The sequence below is a fragment of the Solea solea genome, chromosome 3 (genome assembly GCF_958295425.1).
Source record: "Solea solea chromosome 3, fSolSol10.1, whole genome shotgun sequence".
Classification (NCBI taxonomy): Eukaryota; Metazoa; Chordata; class Actinopteri; order Pleuronectiformes; family Soleidae; genus Solea; species Solea solea.
Genome location: NC_081136.1, coordinates 17,458,869 through 17,465,137, shown reverse-complemented (window position 1 = coordinate 17,465,137; position 6,269 = coordinate 17,458,869). Strand labels below are relative to the sequence as shown.

Below are 6,269 nucleotides of genomic sequence, written 5' to 3'. Positions count from 1 at the left end.
CTTTTATCCAAAGCGACTTACAATAAGTGCATTTAAACATTTGGGTACAAATAAGAGCTAGAAGTAAGTAAGAGCTTCAAGTAAATCAAACTATGAAGTGCTAGTCATAAGTGCGATATATATATATATATATATATATATATATATATTTTTTTTTTTTTTTTTTTTTTGTCGTCGTTATCGTCTTAGTCGAGGTAGAGTCGGAAGAAATGTGTTTTTAGTCGGCGGCGGAAGATGTGGAGGCTTTCCGCTGTCCGGATGTCGATGGGGAGCTCGTTCCACCATTTGGGAGCGAGGACAGTGAACAGTCTCGAGTTCTGTAAATGCCTCTGCGATCCTCTCAGTGAGGGGGCAGCGAGCCGGTTTGCCGATGCAGAGCGAAGTGGGCGGGCTGGGGTGTAGGTTTTGATCATGTCCTGGATGTAGGCTGGACCGGATCCGTTTGTAGCATGGAACGCAAGCACTAGAGTCTTGAAGCGGATGCGAGCAGCTACAGGAAGCCAGTGAAGGGAGCGGAGGAGAGGTGTAGTGTGGGAGAATTTTGGTAAGTTGAAGACCAGTCGAGCTGCTGCATTCTGGATGAGTTGCAGGGGTCGTATGGCACACGCAGGGAGACCAGCCAGGAGGGAGTTGCAGTAATCCAAGCGTGAGATGACAAGAGCCTGGACCAGAACCTGTGCCGCCTTCTGGGTTAGAAGAGGCCGTATTCTTCTGATGTTGTACAACATGTATCTGCAAGATCGAGCTGTTGCAGCAATGTTGGCAGTGAGGGAGAGATGGTCATCAAGTGTCACACCCAGGTTCCTTGCGGTATGAGACGGAGTTACCACAGAGTTGTCGAGGGTGATGGTTAGGTCTGTGGTGGGAGAGCCCTTTCCTGGGAGAAAAAGAAACTCAGTCTTGTTGAGATTGAGTTTCAGGTGATGGTCAGACATCCACTGAGAGATGTCGTTCAGACAAGCGGAGATCCGTTCTGCTACATTTGTGTCGGAGCTGGGAAAAGAGAGGATGAGTTGGGTGTCGTCGGCGTAGCTGTGATAGGAAAAACCATGAGAGAGAATAACCGAACCAAGAGAGTTGGTGTATAGAGAGAAGAGGAGAGGGCCCAAGACAGAACCCTGAGGGACCCCAGTAGCTAGAGGACAGGGTTCCGACACAGATCCTCTCCAGGTTACTCTGTAACTCGGTTTTGAAGATAGGACGAGAGTAGGGTAAGTGCAGATCCTGAGACACCTAGTTCTTGAAGGGAGGAAATAAGGATCTGGTGGTTAACTGTGTCAAACGCTGCAGAAAGGTCCAAGAGGATGAGCACAGAGGAGAGAGAGGCAGCCCTGGCAGTGTGGAGTTGCTCAGTGACAGCAAGGAGTGCAGTTTCGGTCGAGTGACCTGCTTTAAAACCAGACTGAAGAGGATCAAGAAGGTTGTTCCGGTGAAGGTAGGAGGAGAGTTGATTAAAGATAGCACGCTCCAGAGTTTTGGAGAGAAAAGGAAGAAGAGAGACAGGTCTGTAGTTATTTACTTCAGACGGGTCAAGGGTGGGTTTTTTAAGGAGGGGGGTCACTCTGGCCTCTTTAAGAGAGTCCGGAAAGCAACCAGATGATAGAGATGTGTTAATGAGGTGGGTGAGGAAAGGCAGAAGATCAGAAGCAGTTGACTGAAGAAGGTGAGAGGGGATAGGGTCAAGGGGGCAGGAGGTGGGGCGGGCAGAGGTTATTAGGGAAAGAACTTGATCCTGAGATAGAGGGGAGAAAGAGGATAGAGAAGGAGCTGAATTAGTGGTTGGTAGAGAGGTGAGATCAGGAGGTGGGGTTGAGAAAGAAGAGCGAATGTCATCTACTTTCTTTGTGAAGTAGTTGACAAAGTGAATTGGTAGAAGGGAGGAGGGAGGAGGGGGGGTGGGGGGATCAAGGAGGTTAGAGAAGATCGAGAAAAGTTTTTTGGGGTTAGAGAAAGAGGATTGAATTTTAGTCTGATAGAAAGATTGTTTGGCTGCAGAGATAGAGGCAGTGAGGGTGGAGAGAAGAGAGTGATAGGAAAGCAGGTCGTCAGGGAGTTTTGATTTCCTCCATTTCCTTTCTGCTGCCCGTATCGTGGCTCTCTCAGTACGCACTGAGTCCGACAACCACGGGGCTGGGGAGGACTTACGAACCCGCCGTGAAGTAAGAGGACAGAGAGAGTCAAGAGAGGAGGACAGAGTACAGAGGAATGTGTCAGTGGCAGAGTTGGGATGCATGAGGGAGAAGGAGTCAGCTGAAGGAAGTGCTGATAGAACAGTTGAGGAGAGAGAGGAGGGAGAGAGAGAGCGAATGTTGCGACGGACAAGTGCAGTATCTGATGAGATGAGATCATCAGATTGGGAGAGTGGGAGAGAGTAGGAAATGAAGAAATGATCAGAGACATGAAGTGGAGTTACCGTGAGGTCGGAGGTGGAGCAGTTTCTGGTGAAGATGAGGTCAAGGTGGTTGCCAGCTTTGTGAGTTGGCAATACAGTGAATACAGTTTTAGTTTTATATGTACATTTACTGCAAACCCCTCACTGTATACACAGAAACACACACACTCAGCCACTGTTTTCCAAAGATTCTACAAGTCTTTAAACAGCCTTATCGGGGGATTTGAGTTTTGAAAAATGATGATATAATAAAAGAAAATCATTGATTGTACATAACATTGAGAACATTCATTTAGTTTATAGTCATAAATTATGAGGGGGGAAATGCTGTATTCAGCATACAGTATATCTATATGTAAGAAGCTATAACGCACTGACATCATTGATGACATCAGGCATTTCAAATGTTTATGAACCACCTTTGCGCTGCTTCTTTTTTTTTTTTTTAAACCTACTTAATAGTTGAGAAATGACGAAATCTAGTGTTTATTTGTTTTGTTTTCTGACTTGAGGGGAAAAGGAGAAGTGAGGGAAGAAGAATGAAATTATGCAGCTGTAAGAAAACATAATATTTTTCAGGGGAGGCTGAGTCTGAATGATGGTTGATATTTGGAAGCTGTGACTTTTAAAAAACACAGTGAAACCTGAAATTGTGATTAGAATATTTTCACCATCCCAACCTCTATAGGTGGATGTTTGTAATCTGATTAAATATAAAACTGTGCCCACAAAATCTGTTTAAATTTGAATATGAAAACAGGAGAATTCATTACTTGCTATAAAACAGGAGATGATTCAGATGTACCAGTTCCTCTCCCTTACACAAGATGTTGGGAGAATGAGTATAAAGAGAATAAATGTGCATGCCATCCTTCATACAGTGTGTGCAGTTATTTACAGAGAATAATACGGTGTTTTCAATTGCAAATCCAGAGCATGTGGGAGGGTCAGCATTGTTGAGGAATGAAAATGAGCAGAGCGGGAGGAAGAGCTGCAGCAAACAAGGTAGAGCAGGTCAGACTGGGAGAAGATGAAAAAGTGTCAGGCTGAATCAGGTCAAGCCATGGACAGTCCACACAGACTGAGGAGTGCGAGCTGTCTCTGCACTGGCTTTACCTACATCTAATTGTGTCTTCACCGCGTCTTCCCCATCAATCTGCAGTGCATTAATAAAGGAAACTATGAACCCTTAAAAAGACACACCAGTGCATTGTTATTCCTCTGTGCCTTTGGAGAAATCCTCTGCAAAGTATTGGTCACACATCTTTCACACACACTCTTCACTTTTAGTTTGTCACTGTGTCCCCTCTCTTTCTATCCCTCACTTTGTCTCCTGCTCACCTCTCTGCTGTTTCCAATCAAGCTCTGTTCATCTTTTATTTTCACATGCAAGGCTCAGCTTGAAGACACAATGCCACAGTGGGTGGTACTTACCAAATATCAAAACAAGAACCCACTGGGAAAAAATAGTGTCAGTTGTGTAAATGGTACGGTGAGTGATTAAAGGGGATGATCCGTGTAAAGGCTTTTGCAAAAGAGGAAAATATTCAACTGATGATTGCACAAAAGTCGTGCAGATATCTGGTAATACAACTTGAAACAATTGCAATAATTTACAGTAAAACATGTGAACACTGCCGATTGCCACATTGCCACATTGGCAAATATAAATATGATGCATTAATAACACATATTCCCAGCTCATAAATGGAGATCTAAGACTGAAACACTCAGTGTTGCTTTCACCTGATGTCTCTGCTCAGTGTAGCTCGGAATGATGCAATTGTGTTGAGCAGAGCAGACAGCATTTATAATGATTCATCTGACGATATAAACCATACAGATGATGGACTTTGGTATAAAGCAGTTCACATTCTGCTTTTTCTCTGAGGATAAAGAAAGACTGATATTCATTCCAGGCTACAGAAGATTTCTGACACTTCTAAAACATCAGAGGTTTGAGTCAGACTGGATCAAATACTCTCCCAGGGTATAACCACCATCAGTCAAACATCACTGTAATTATTACTGAAACAGCTGTTGGACTTTAGCATCTCTCAGATTGTGAGCTGGAATCGAGCCGATCAAAATATCTCCTCACTGACGCTCATCAGCCGCACTGTTTCAGACCAAAATCACACCCCCAGAACACAGAACGTGTTGTGATTGGCCAGCCAACGAGAGCTTTCCCACTGTCCTGTGATTGGCCAGGTACCTGGAAGTGACGTAATTAGCACGTCCGTTCTCAGCTCCCAATCTGGCACGGTGGATGCTCTGCATGTCAGCAGCTACAACGAAAGAACTTCTTCTAAATCTTATATTTAAAGTAATTTAATAATTTCTCTGCATTTGACCCATCCATCCTAGAATTAGGAACAGTGGGCTGCCACACTGAGCAGTGCTCGGGGAAGCAATGGGGGTTGGGTACCCTGCTCAGAGGTACCCCAGCCCTTTTGACCTCACAGGGACTTCAACCACTGACCCTCCATTGAGAAAGCCAAGTTCCCTTTCCACTTGGCCAAGGGATACCCAAAGAGTGGCCCGTACGGGGATCGAACCCGCGAGCTTGGCGTTATTAGCACCACACTCTAACCAACTGAGCTAACCGGCCTTGGGGTCTGCAGTTGAATGTAAGCAACGGGATGTGCCCAGACTAGTCCCCGCACCAGGAAGAGCTACAGTGGCGAGAGGAGTGGTGAGGTTTGCTGATGACATCATCAGCAAACAGAAGTGCCTTTCCGCTTTGCAGAGCCCAGGAAAACAATGAAACCCTATTTTCTCAGCAGTGGCTGAACTGTTTGTTCTGAAACTTTAGGGTTTCATAAACGAGGTCATGACGCAGATACACACACAAACGCAGCGTTAATTGGAGCTTCCGGTCTATGTCGCCTTTAAAAATATACTTGTTGTAACCCAAATGAATCCTTCCCTATATACATACATAACCAAGTTGTTTTCATGCCGAAACTTAACTAAACCAACTCAAGCTGTCTCATAATGAGACATCATTTATGTTTTACTGACATATGACATAGCCATGGGTTTACTGCCATGAATCCAAGTGAAGTAATTCTCAGGTTGAAACTTGCAGTCTTGCATAAATACATCAGATTCTGAAAAGTAACACCTGTCATCAGTATCTCTCACACAAGCAACAACACAGGTTTGTATGATGAAGTGTTTCTCCAACACTAACACTACCTGATACCTGCATGAATTTACAGAGCTGATCTGGGATCTCAGAAATCAGAGAAAATTAAAACTCAAATGCAAAGAGCGTGAGATCTTTGAAAAAAGAAAAGAAAATTGACTTATTCAATATTCTGCACAGTGTCCCAGTGAAATGTCACCAGGCAGCCAGCAGCTACACATTTCTGATCTGGTCGCTGTACAAGACGCAGGCCTGACTCATTTAAAGGAGGTGTCTACAGTCCACTAAATTTAGATTTATAAAATGTATTAAATTGAAATTGAAAAGATCTTACTTGCTTTGTAGCATGGTGCATTTCAAAAGGAAAAGATGTTTGATGCGTTGGTCTGTGTGAAGTCTGGTGCATGTGGTGTGAATTATATAGTGTCAGACCCAATCAAGGAAACACTGTTGATGTTTTAATTACTAAATAAATAAATGTTCCTCTTAAGGCCTGAGTCTGGATTCACTGACAATCGATCCTTCCTTGGTTAGCATGACTTTTTAAGCACAACAACGCAGTTATTTTTTTTTTTAAAAAACATGATGTCATTTCTGAGAATTGTTGTCATCAGCAGTAAAAATTGTTTGTAAACTAAATGTGAAGCATTATCAAAGAAATGTGGATTTGTCACTTTTTACTTTAACAAATAGTTAAATATCGTGGTCAAGGGTTTTATTGCATGA

At 43.6% G+C, this 6,269-nt stretch overlaps 1 non-coding gene across 1 annotated transcript; it reads right to left on the bottom strand.

Annotated features, from left to right (window-relative positions):
• Positions 1 to 4,929: 4,929 nt before the first annotated feature.
• trnai-aau (transfer RNA isoleucine (anticodon AAU)) lies at positions 4,930 to 5,003 on the bottom strand. The gene has a single exon. It is a non-coding gene; the product is annotated as a tRNA-Ile (tRNA).
• Between the last annotated feature and the right edge of the window lie 1,266 nt (positions 5,004 to 6,269).